Here is a 13,557-nt window from a genome sequence, read left to right as displayed (position 1 = left end):
GTGCGCGTCGTGGGCACGAGTGGATCGCGGGGCAGCGTAGGAGTAGGGGGCGTGGGTTCGTACCCGGCTTGGGCTCCTCTATAAAGCTCGTGTTGGTCGCCATTGTAACGTGTGCTGAGTTGTGTGGAGGTAAACAGAAAACGGAGGTGTTTGTACTCCGGCAAATCTTGTGTCCACCTTGTCTCGCTAAACCGACGTGTCTCCGGTGATCACCGGCGTTGGGGGGTTCCATTTTTGCACCAACATTTGGTACCAGAGCCAGGTTCGGAGAAGCTCGCCGGCGATGGCGCTCGTCCCGTACGGCGGCGGATCGGGGAGCACGGTGTCGCAGCCTGTCCCGTTGCTCACCGGTGACAATTACACCACTTGGGAAATCAAGGTGGAGGCCGACCTGGACGCTGCCGGGCTGTGGGAGGCGGTGGAGCCGGCGGAGGACGCGGCGGCGGCCGTGACTGCCAAGAAGGACAAGCAGGCGCGAGCGTACCTGTTCCGCGCGCTCTCTGAGGATCTTCTGTTGCAGGTTTCGTCCAAGAAAATGGCGGCGGAGGTGTGGGAGGGCCTCAAGGCGAGGTTCGTCGGGGTGGACCGAGTCCGGGCGGCGCGGCTGGGCACTCTTCGAGGGGAGTTTGAGAGGTTGCGCATGGTGGAGGGTGACACGCTGGATGGTTTCGCCGGCAAGCTCGGCGGCATGGCGGCGTGCTTCGCGGGACTCGGGTCGACGCTGGACGACGCCGCGATGGTGAAGAAGCTCCTCGACTCCGTGCCGGATCGCTTGTACGCGGCGGTGGCCGGAATCGAGCAGTTTTGCGACGTCTCCACCATGCCGTTCGAGGATGCGCTCGGTCACCTGAAGGCCTTCGACGAGCGGGTTCGGCGCCGTGGACAAGACGGCGGCGAACATGGGGGCGAGCAGCTGCTGCTGACCATGGCGCAGTGGCGGGCGCGGGAGCGGCAGCGGGGAGGAGCTCGCCACGACGACGACGGGCGGAGCGTGGCGTCGGGCAACGGCGGCGACGGGAAGCGGCGCGGCCACTGTCACAACTGCGGGGAGCGCGGACAATTCCGACGTGTGTGTCCGCAGCGGCGCAAGGAACCGGCGGCGGAGCAGGCAGAGCTGGGCGTCGCCGGGATCGAGTATGAAGGACTCCTCTAGGCCATGGCCATGGCTTAGGGGGTGTGTTGGAATAAAGCCATGGCGTCAGACGAGCCGGGCGCGTGGGTGAGTCGGGTGTGCAGCGAGACGTGCTGGGCGCATCGGGTTGCACAGCGGGACGAGCTGGGCGCGGCTGGTTCGAGCCAGGGATCGACCGTGGCGTGTGTGTGCGTGAACGTGGTGCATGGGGTGTCCGTGCACGCACGGGTGCGTTGGGCCTGCGTTGGCAAGATGTGCGCGAGTACCTGCGGGGCGATCGGGTCAAGCTCACTGTGGACGGGGCGCGTACGGTGTGCGTCGTGGGCACGAGCGGATCGCGGGGCAGCGTAGGAGTAGGGGGCGTGGGTTCGTGCCCGGCTTGGGCTCCTGTATAAAGCTCGTGTTGGTCGCCATTGTAACGTGTGCTGAGTTGTGTGGAGGTAAACAGAAAACGGAGGTGTTTGTACTCCGGCAAATCTTGTGTCCACCTTGTCTCGCTAAACCGACGTGTCTCCGGTGATCACCGGCGTCGGGAGGTTCCATTTTTGCACCAACAAGACAGTTGTCTGGTGTTTCATCCTTGTGTTTATCTGAACCAGCTTGCTCATCGTCACAAATCCACTTCCCTTTATTCTTTATTGAAGCAGGCGCCTTCCTTGCCAGGGTGAGCTTAACATTGGTCAGTAGCTGGTTCATAGACAAGGCAAACTCAATCAACTATATGAAGAAGTTTGTCAACAAGATGAGATGAACACAAAATTAAATTTGGCAATATCATTCTGACCTGCTCGAGAGCCCCAGTGCCAGGATCATATAAATGTTCACAGTAAAAGGCGTGCTGAACTACTACTAGAAGATTCGAATTTGGAAGGTCATCCTTGTTAGGTTTAATCTTGATTTCATATCTGCATGTGTTTTTGCTTTTGCAGTGCATGTAGTTCATTAGGTGAGTCGTGGGTAGGAGTCTTGGAGCAGCAAGTGTGCAAGGCGAGATGCCAGATCGTGTGAAGCGATGTAGATGGTGAGATGCCCGGTGTCGTGTGAATCGGCACGCCGCCGTGTGAAACAGCAAGCTGAAGCCAAGGCCCTGAGGAGTAGACGGGTGAGTTTGTTAGTATTGCGTGCCAGGTCTTTACGACCCTGGAGAGAATCCAGGAAGAAGATTAGCCGCATGGGTTAGTTGGTTAGTGGTGCATGGGTTAGTGCCACAAAATCGAGGCGGGTTTGCCCCGGCTGAGTGCGTGCGTATGTTTTTTTAAAGAGCGTATACTAATATCGCGGAGATACCAATTATACCCAGCCTCCGCACTAACAAAATGTCACAAACGACATCCAGGATGCACACAGCCTGAAAGCGTGCGTATGTATGTGTTTTATTTAAGAGTTGTACGCCATGTTTTCTTTGAGAAAGAGAATACGGAGAAGAGAAAATGGTCGGCTGTGTGATACAGCGGTCACCAAATAACTCTGTTCTTGTTCTTCCGTGAGCTTTGAGAGGAAGCTAGAGGAAGAAGAAGAGGAGATGGCGATCAGCTCCAACAATTTGCTGTAACCTCACATTTTTCCTCTATCATCGCAACAGGCACACTAACTATATTTTCACAATAGTACACCTGGATCAAACAACAAAGAAAACTAGATTAAAGTCTAAGTGTAAAAAACATAAAGTTAGGTGGAAACACAGGCACAATATGATGGTAGTGATGCATATAAAAAAATATGGTAAACATAAGGCAGAGTGCCAAACCTCTCTGATATCTGAAGAGTAAGCTTTATCCAATGAAATATCATTGGGCCTGTATAGCCTTCTTGCACTGACTTTTGTTGATTTCCGATTAGCTTTATGAGATCCAGCAGCAGCATTGACACTCTGCAAACGACATACCATATAGGGCTTCAGGCTCACATTTCTTCCAGCCCTATAGTGACATTCTTGACGGGAGAGAAAAACTCAGGCCTGATATACAGGAAGTCATGAACATTGTATGTGACATTCTTGAGGACAAAGCTGGTCTTTGACAGTATTTTGAACTCATCACGGACCGCTTCTCGCTCCTCAAAAGAACTGCAAGCGCTGGTTCCAGCGCCCATTTTCTCATAAGGGAGGGAGAAAAAGGCACCTTTCTCAGGACAGTACAGGCTTTTGCAAATGTACTCCAATGGCAAACCCTTCTTCCTGTCCTCTGCCCTGGCCCTTTCCATCCTAATAGCTTCCAACTGCTCTTTTCTGCACTTGTGGCCCCAGGGAATCAGCTGGATATTGACACTCAATGATTCTCTCATGTCACCTACTTTGGAATCTAATCAATCATTGGTAAACAACACCTCTCGTTCATTTGCAGCATTGACGAGGACAGTGTGTGAACCATTTTGCATAACTCTACCATGGATCATATGTGTGCCATCATGTGTCTCATACTGATATACTCAACAAAACACATGATGGCTTCTCCTGAATCACTTTCCAATGTGAGTGCCCCATCAACAGCAACACTGAGATCTCCAACTCTCACACTTCTGTACAGAGCTTCTTCAGATGGTGTTTTCCCAAAGGCTTGACCTTCCCATTCTATTTCTTCACAAGCATCTGAAGATGTATTTCTAGACCTTGTTGATGGTGAGGTCCTCGAAACATGTTCCCCGCCAACTTCAATGTCTCCCTAACATCATCTTCCTCATTTTCTTCCTGTTCCTCCTCGGATACATTTTGCTCATCATTCTCATCCCCCTCCTTTGAATCCTCTGGGAAATGGGTTGCACAGTAATCACCCCATATCCTGCTGACCAACTTTGTGGTTGTCGCACGCATAGGATTTCGTTTTCATATTGGGGCCATTTTTTGCACTTGGGTTTAGATTCTCTCACTTGAGATTTCTTCTTCATTGCTCGCTTCGTGCCCTCTTTCTTCCCTCTTCTCGACAAGGCTTGTGACGAAGGCGCACTGTCGAATGGACTCATCTGGATAATTTGCAAACTGTTGAAGGACTATCCGTCCATGCACCACAACATATCTTTCAACATGTGTTGCATCTGTTGAAATGAATGCATGGCGCCCTCTCTCAAATTCTGCTACTCTCTTGGTAACATCAGCGAAAGAAAGTTTTGAAGCGCGAGTTTGTTCTTTCAAAATGGCGATGATACTAACGGTCAATCTTGCTGTTTTAAGGACAGCGTCACACCATGGCGCATACTGCTTCGTTGGCTGAAGTAACTTGTACTTGACATAATTGAAATTCATATGTAATTTAGAGGGAGGTTTAATATCAAGGAATCGCAAGGTTTCATGCATAAATAAAATGCAAATTTCAAAACATGATAAGATCGGAAATGCAAGGCAAGTAATTGTAACATGTGTTCATATAGTATACATAATGGATTAGAGCTGCAGGAGTACTTACCAAGCTATGTCGGTTCGAATAGATATGCAGATCATCAAGCCACCAAAATCTACAAGCCATTCCTTGATTGGACTTAAAGGAACTGGAATCCCTTGATCTTCCTGGTCAGATTTACTCGAGGAAGAAGATAACTCTGATGGCTCAGCTGTTGAACAGAAAGTACCATTATCGTCTCTCATACAACCAGACCCAAAGATAACAGTATCATTTTCAGCACTTGGTTTCATAGGGATGAGCTCCAAAGACATGAATTTGGAATCTGAATTATATAGAGCCCAATTGTTGAGTATTCTTACTCACAGCCTGCCATTTCACTGTCAAACATGTACTCATCCATTTCTATATCGCATGGTCTATAGTATGCTGGCAGTAGGTAGTCATTGACAATCTCAGCTTCACTGATCTTGATGTAGGCATTTTTATTTTTCTGTGAGCTTCCACTCTTGGCACTCGTCTTCTTCATTTTCCACTCTTCCTCTTCTTGCAACAACCTTGCCAGTTTCTCCTCTTCATCCTCGTTCTCGGTCACCTGCACCTCCTTGCACCGCCCATGGTGGCGGTCAGTTCATCAAGCACCGGCAGCTGCTCGTGGACGCGGGTCTGGTCCACGCAACGCCATGTTGCGACGGGACCGAGTTCATGGGTTCTGTGGAGTCCGTGGTGTCGTTGTTAATCTGCCGTCGCAGCACATGAATCGCCAGGTGATGAGCCATTCGTGGACGTACGTCTGGTCCACGCAACACAGAGTTGCGACCGGAGTGAGTTTGTCGGTGCCAGAGGTGTCCGTGGAGTTTCCAGCAATCAGCTGCTGCAACACATGGACCGTCGGGCGTCAAGAGTGATCATCCCCAACAACAGGGGCAGACTACGATTTGTCGACACCATGAGTGGATCTCAATGGCTCATGTGGAGTTTGAGATTTCAAGTGACGACGGAGGCAAGTTTGGTTGTGGTGAATATTGTGGATCAGATGATCGGTGTTTTGCAGGAGTACCGGCTAGCAGGCGCAACAACACATGTGGACTTCTTATTGGTGGTGCTCTTTGGGCACAAAGTCTCGACTTCCGGGGTGAAAACCCTTGGTCCGACCTTCACTTGTTGTACCTGGCAATGGCGGATCTCTATTCGTCTCCTTGTTGAAGGCATTGCTCTGAGTTCAGTTAGACTTTATTCAGGGTGAAAACCCATGATCTGTGATCAGGCGACGACTGTGTTGGTGCACGGTTTCCTTCTTGGAGGCGTCGTTCTTGAAGAACCTTTTTTGCAGTCCTTGTGTGGTCTCTGGTCGTGGTAGTTCCTCCTACTTCACTGATCTGTTCGGCGTTTTCCTTTTCTTTTTTGTTTTGACTATGTACATCCTTGATCTCTCGACTAGTTCTTGACATTATGTTGTTGCAGAGGCCGGGTATAATTAATATCCGCTTGATATTAATATATTCCCATTATCGAAAATGTACGAACTCTCCGATGGATATCACAAAGTCCTTTCTTACTGTTCCATTGAAGCCATTGCTCAAATTAATGGAACGGACTACACTGACAAGCAGCTCTTCTAGGCTCAGCAAAGGGTTTTCACTGACCGATCTAGCTAGCTTCCTGTAAACTTCAACACAAATATGAGCTTTCTGGCCAAAAAGATCAAAATGAGACCTGTAGCTTCTTGTGGGCTTCACACATATATAGTCAGCTAGTTCTGTTTAGAGCCAAATTACGGCAGCGCCTTCCTTATAGCCGGAAATTGCCCATCCCTTGATCCGCCAAAATCTGACACATCATATTCCCTTTTTCCTGTCCTTTTCGATATGAGCATCAAATGGCATGACAAGAGCTGTCATGGAGACACCATCACTCCGAGACATTTCAAACGGTTGCAAATTACCATCTTTACCATGCAGGATGAAATCGATGAGTTTTCTGCAGCATTGCCCATCTTCAGGTCCTGTTCTTGTCAACCTAACAGCCTCTGTTCCCTCCTTAGTTCTGATTTCCTTGGTTGTGACAAGTGAATCTTCTTTCGATAAGTCAAATGCCTTCCCACTGAAATTTGAACGGGCAACTTCTCTCTTTGGTCTCTTCCACCCAATGGCATCATGACCAATGTTGGTGGTAACATTTCTCTCCTCAATTATATTCTCATTATCGCTTTTAGGCTTTGCTGGGCGCCTCTTTGTTCCTGAAAGCGACAAAAATGTTGGACACATTTTTGATTGAAATGTTAGACACATTTTTAACAAAAATGTTGGACACACTGAATGAACTAAATGCAGTGCAAGTATGTATGCATCAGATGAATCCCATACATAAAATATTAAAATGGCGGTTTAACTACTCATTCTTTGATCGACCCAATATGATTATGCTCTCTTACTGCACACAATGGCCTTGTAAAATATATTGTTGAATGATTAGTTAAATGCATGAGATGGCAAATGTACCAATAAATAACAATGGTGTCCTAATCCATAGTTTCATATACTACACCGCACATCCAACTTATAAAAATAATAATATTATGGTCGTGTAATTTGCTAATGTGGAGAAGTGCAATGTTTTGGAAACTATAGCGTCCCCAGGAATAAGTTTATCTAAAATTTGGGAACCAAAATAGCAAGGTAAGCATATATACCTGCAGTACCAGCAGAATGTGGAGAGTTCGACATAATTCCCCTGTAAAGTTTAGAATCAAGTAGATGTGTCAGTTAGAAGTTTAGATCAATATAGCAACCAAATTACATAATCAAGAGTTTAGTGGTTACACTGCAAAGCAACAATTCGGTAACACATTTTCAAACAAGGACATATATGGCTGACCTAGACAAGGTGAAGATATAGCGGGGGATCTGGCGGGGTGGCGGATCTAGCGAGCACAGCGCTCGCGACGACAGATCTAGTCGGCTCATGGCGGCGCAACCAGCAGGCGTGCGTGAGGCGGTGGAGGTGGAACACCGCTGCTGCGCCGCTGGCTGGTGCATTCGGTTTTTTTATTTTATAAAATTATACCAGTGGACGGTGAATATTGACGTCCGCCATTGGTAGTGTGTGCGGTTAGTGCTGTCAGTGGTCATTACTAGTGGCAGGCGCTAGGTAATGTCCGCCACTTCTATGGCTTTACAACTAGAATGCCCTGCTAGCGGTGACGGGAGGTCAGTGGCGGGTTGCCCTGAGAGCCCGTCACTGCTGGGCTTTTGGCGCATGCCACTAGTAGCCATTCCTGAAGTAGTGTGGCTCAGGAACAGATGAACTATATGCTATAGTGGTCTCCAGAGACACTGTAGTAGACGGCGGCGACCAGCTCAACGCAGTGGAGCTCCTAGTGGCGGTGGCTACCGTTGGGGACGACAGAGTCGATGGCTGGGGCTCGCCGAAGTTGGGTGCGGCGCTGGGTTTCCTTGGGTGCGGATGCGTCACTCCATTGTGTGCTCTCCTGGTCGTGCAAAAGGGTTAAACCGGCGCAGTGGTGCACGAACGACAAGGTGGCACGGTCGAACTCGTGCTTACCTCGCCGGGGACAATGGCGTGACAGTGGTGGGGTTCGGTCGACGAACTCGAGGTTCCAGGATGATCCAGTCACGTGGTGGTTATCTAGTAGGTACACACTGGTGCACACTTGCATTGGTGGTAGTGCCATAGTATGTGGGGGCACGAGCTTGCCGGAATTTGGCCGGCGTTGGAGATGACAGAGGTGTAGATGGTGTGTAGTTTTGGCAACAGTCTGGTGGTGATGTGGCGCACTAAGTGGGGCAAAAATGGAGAGGGCTATCAGGGTTATTTATCGGGCATGCACGGGAGGTGGAGAACATACGTGTGTGGTCATGCGTGCGAGGTCGTGGGTGCGGGCCTTGCGGTTGGAGGTTGACCAAGATGGAGCCTATAGGTGGGCCCCGTCGGTCAGCAAGAGAGGGAGAGAGAGAGAGAGAGAGAGAGAGAGAGTTGCGGGTGCGTACTGGCCGTTGGATCTTGATACACCACCTCAAGGACTCAGAGCCAAGACCCAATAAGGATCACTAACGATTAGATTTTGTTATGCACTATGGGGCAATTGTGGAGAAGTCTCAGAGTAAGTAATATATTATGTTACACAATAATAGCAAAAAATAGAAAAAAACATTGCAGTGTGGCGGGCATAATCTAGGGCCCGCCACTGGTACCTCTTGCGTTCTGATTGGCCAATCCAATATCCCAGGAATTTATGAGGTGGCTATCATCCAGCCATCCACGCCCAACATTAACGCACAGATCGTCACCGTCAATCCCTTCTCTTATCTCTCCCTTATCCTCTCTCTCTCTCTCTCAATCCCTTTGATTTACTTGACCTCCGGCATGTCTCTTCCCATGGACGTCTACAAGAGTTCAGCATCTACAAGCAACAGAGTTTGACGCCACCTCTCCCGCGGAGTTTCTTCCTACCAGCGAGGGCGGCGACGAGTGTAGCGGGCGTGGCAGATCCGATGGACAAGACGGCGAATGCGGCGGGGTGGCAGATCCAGCGAGTTAATTACACGGGCCAGTGGATCCGACGAGTTTGCGCGGGGCGGCAGATCCAGCGCGTGCGATGACAGATCCAGCGGGCACGACGGGGGATCTAGCGGGGTGGTGGATCTAGCGGGCGCATCGCTCGTGACGACAGATCTAGTCGGCTCGTGGCGGCGAAATAGTAGGCGTGCATGCGCGGTAGATCCAGCGTGCGCGGGGTGGACGACCGCTGCTGCGCGGCCGGCTGGCACATTCATTTTTTTATTTTATAGAATTATACCTGTGGTGGGTGAATATTGACGCCCGCCATTGGTAGTGTGTGTCGTCAATGGTCATTACTAGTGGCGGGTGCTAGGTAATATCCGCCACTTCTAGGTCTTTACCACTGGAATGCCATGTTAGTGGTGGCGGGAGGTCAGTGGCGGGTGGCCCTGAGAGCCTTGCCCACCACTGCTAGGCATTTGGTGCACGCCACTGCTAGCCATTCTTGCAGAAGTGTGGCTCAGGAACAGACGAAATCCATGCTACAGTGGTCTCCGAAGACACTGGAGTAGACAGCGGTGAGCAGCTCAACGCGGTGGAGCTCCTAGTGGCGGCAGCTACTCTTGGGGATGATGCAGTCGACGGCTGGGGCTCGCCGGAGTTGGGCGTGGTGCCGGGTTTCCTTGGGTGCGGATGCATTGCTGGATTGTGTGCTCTCCCGGTCATGCTAAAGGGTTAAACTGATGCGGTGGTGCAAGACGATGCCAAGATTTGAATTAGGAAAGTCATCCTTTGGAATAACCTCACATTTTCTCTCTATTATCGCAACAGGCACACTCACTATATCTTGGATGTAGTATACCTGGATTGGAACAAAAAAATACATATTAAAGATGACATGTATAAAACAAAAACGGTGGAATCAAAAATTTGTTGATTCTAGATTAGCTTTCTTAGATCCAGCAGGAGCAGCATTGATACACTGCAAATGGCATACCACATAGGGCTTCAGGCCCACATTTCTTCCAGCCCTATAGGTCACATGCCTCTCGAGGGGAGAGAAAAACTTAGGCCGGATATATCTTGAGGACAAATCTAGTCTCTGATAGCATTTTGAATTCATCACCAACCACTTCTCGCTCCTTGCAAGAACTACAAGTGCCAGTTCCATTACCCATTTTCTTGTAAGGGAGGGAGAAAAAGGCTCCTTTCTCTGGGCAATATAAGCTCTTGCAAATATACTCTACCAGCAAAACTCTTTTCTTCCTATCCTCTGCCTTGTCGCTCTCCATCCTAATAGCTTCTAACTACTCTTTTCTACACTTTGTCCCCTAGGAATCAGCTAGAAGTTGACATTCACTGATTCTTTGATGTCACCGACTTTGAATTCCAAATAGTCATTGGTAAAGAATGTTGGAAATATGTCCTAGAGGCAATAATAAAATGGCTATTATTATATTTCCTTGTTCATGATAATTGTCTATTGTTCATGCTATAATTGTGTTATTGGGAAATCGTAATACATGTGTGAATACATAGACCACAACATGTCCCTAGTGAGCCTCTAGTTGACTAGCTCGTTGATCAATAGATGGTTACAGTTTCCTAACCACACTACTAGGAAAAGGCCTACTAATGGCACACCAGTTTTGCCTACTAATAGCGCATCACTGGTGCGCCATTAGTATCACGCCACTAGTATTTATTACTAATGGCGCACCACTGGTGCGCCATTAGTATCTGGTATACTAATGGCGCACCACCCAGTGCGCCATTAGTATATAACACCATGCGCCATTAGTATACCTCCCAGGGGCCATATTTAACCATGTGCTTTGGCACACTAATGGCGCACTGCGGATGGATGTGCCATTAGTATACTTGGCATACTAATGACGCACTCTATAGTGATGCGCCATTAGTATGAATATTAGGCTTTTTTTACTTTTCTGATTTTTGCATAGGTTACAAAATATATTATTTGACAGAATATAGACAGTAGCACACAACAACAGTAGATTCATCGAATACAATAGAAGATTAGTCTCCGAATACAATTCATCATATTAGTCTCCGAATTCAAAAGACCAAACACAGATAAAACATTACAAGTCTCGAGACCGCGAGTATCGAGTTTGTCGGAAGTAATACTAATCCTAACAAGTCCTACTAATCATCATCATACAACTTCTACTCGTTATTAATAACAAGTCATACGATCATCATCTTGATAGTCATCGAACCAACCCTACTTAATTGTTCTTAGCACATGATCATCTCAGTATTAGGCAGGACCTAAATACCCTATTTAAGCTAAAATAGCATAAAATAATATAGACCCTGACTCTCCATTATGGAGAATGGAGAACATCATGTCTCCAATTCTTGCGCTTCGCTTCCTTTTGCTTCCAAGAACCTCCTTACGACTGTCCATACATTTTTTTCTATCCTTTGATTTTCATGTCTCCACTTTTTCTAGAAATCTCGTATGGACAGTTGAGATTCGTAGGATGACCTGGCTGTATGTTCAAAATATTAATACTACCTTTCTTATACATCAAATGAGGCACACAATTCTCTGGGATTATCTGTTGAAAAACATAGTAATAACTTCATAGTTAGCAATGATGTACTTCTTTTAGAAGTATGCAAAATATGCACGGATGTCGTAATAGTAAAAATCTTACCAGGGTATCTCCATGGTAGTTACCGTAGTTGAACACATGCACTAGTGGCACGTATTTACCATAATGTTGAGGAGTTTGATTGTGGATATTGTAATTCTCAATGTCATCACAAAATTCGACCAGATGATTTTTCTCCTTGTAAGTTGTTAATTCGGAGCCATCGGTGTAGTGGGTTTTGTCTACCATCTCCCGCACATTCTTTGAACAATAAAAATAAGCTGTCAATGGAAATAAGTTGTCAACTATTTTGAAATAAACAATATAAATTAGTTAATAATTAATTATGTTTGAGAAACTCACATAGCGGTAGAACTGGAGGCGTATCAACAAGGACCCAAATGTCCATATTGTCTTGGTTGATGTCAGGATTACCAAGATCCATGGTGATAAGCATACCCTCATCAAAACCATACATCTTGCAAAATGCTTCCCAATTTTTGCAACCAAAATGGGTTACGCTCTCAGAATTATATAGATTTACTTCAAAGTCCACATCGTGATGAGTCCTTAGGTGAATTTTCTTTGTTTCAGAAATTTCATGGTCTTCAAAATCCATCCTCTCCAAGACATAGCGTCTTGCATGGCGTGGGATAAGCTATACTCGAATTGTAAAAGATGAAAATTACACGTTGAAATAGTTGAAGTCATGCTTAATTATGAAAATAACACTTGTCGTCGTTGTGTACCGTTTCAACTTCGAAGGTCTCCTCGAGCTTAATGCTGAAGCACCGATCATCGTCCAGGTGAGGCATGTCGCACAGACCTCGATCGTCGTGGCACCAGTCGCACTCCCTCGGGAGACTTTCGTCGTCCGATGACGACATATCCTACGTTCATATTCAAAACTTCATCATTTAGGGTTTGTCGACACCGAGGCATCCTAAAAGCTAAGCTTTTATCATTTAGGGTTTGTCGACGCCGAGGCACCCTAAAAGCCTAAGCTTTCATCATTTAGGTTCTTATCGATACCGAGGCACCCTATAAGCCAAGGTTTTATCATTTAGGGTTTGTCGACGCCGAGGCACCCTAAAAGCCTAAGCTTTCATCATTTAGGTTCTTATCGACACCGAGGCACCCTAAAAGCCAAGGTTTTATCATTTAGGGTTTGTCGACGCCAAGGCACCCTAAAAGCCTAAGCTTTCATCATTTAGGTTCTTATCGACACCGAGGCACCCTAAAACCTATGGTTTAATGCAGCAAGAATAAAGGGGCAGTTGATCCTACTTAATTAAGTACTAAGATACCCCGGCCCATGCATTAGTCACAAGTACCCCATATGTCCTATTTTTAGCAAATTCATGCTAAAATTCACGGGAAATTTCAGCATGACCTTTGCTGAAAATAGGACATATGGAGTACCCGAATTTGCCGGAACAGAAGTTAATCGACATTCCAGCAAACTCAAGGGCCTCTCGGGGTACCTGCAAATTCATCACGACACGATGGTCGGAGACAAAACCCAGCAAACTAGCAAAGTTACTGACGTGTTTATAGAAATTGTTTTCTGTAAAAGATGATCATCATCTTTACCAGTCTTTCTCAATGTGATCACAAGTAATTCAGAGGTATCACAAGTAATTCCCTGTCCATTTGTCCCTCCCCAACTAGATACTAGAGTAGCACTGTTGATGCCCTGTTATTGCTGAACTTTATGACAGTATATACAACAACTTATCCTAAATGTGGCTAGAACTGCAGATTTACAAATTAAAGGACACAAATTCAAGCAAGCTTCCTGAACAATACCCTGACAGAAAACATAGGACAAGCAATGAATTTCTATAACCAGTAAGAACAAGGGGATGATTTTAGCAAGTTAAGTGCAGCTCTAGCACCCTGTGCATGAAATGTATCATGTATCAAACCATCAATTAACTGCTGAACC

General features: G+C 47.1%; 1 pseudogene; it reads right to left on the bottom strand.

The window, feature by feature from the left end:
- Positions 1–1,420: 1,420 nt before the first annotated feature.
- On the bottom strand, positions 1,421–7,201 carry LOC119300229 (annotated as a pseudogene).
- Between the last annotated feature and the right edge of the window lie 6,356 nt (positions 7,202–13,557).

Source organism: Triticum dicoccoides, chromosome 5A (genome assembly GCF_002162155.2).
Source record: "Triticum dicoccoides isolate Atlit2015 ecotype Zavitan chromosome 5A, WEW_v2.0, whole genome shotgun sequence".
In the NCBI taxonomy this organism is placed as follows: domain Eukaryota; kingdom Viridiplantae; phylum Streptophyta; class Magnoliopsida; order Poales; family Poaceae; genus Triticum; species Triticum dicoccoides.
This window is presented reverse-complemented; position numbering and strand designations above follow the sequence as displayed.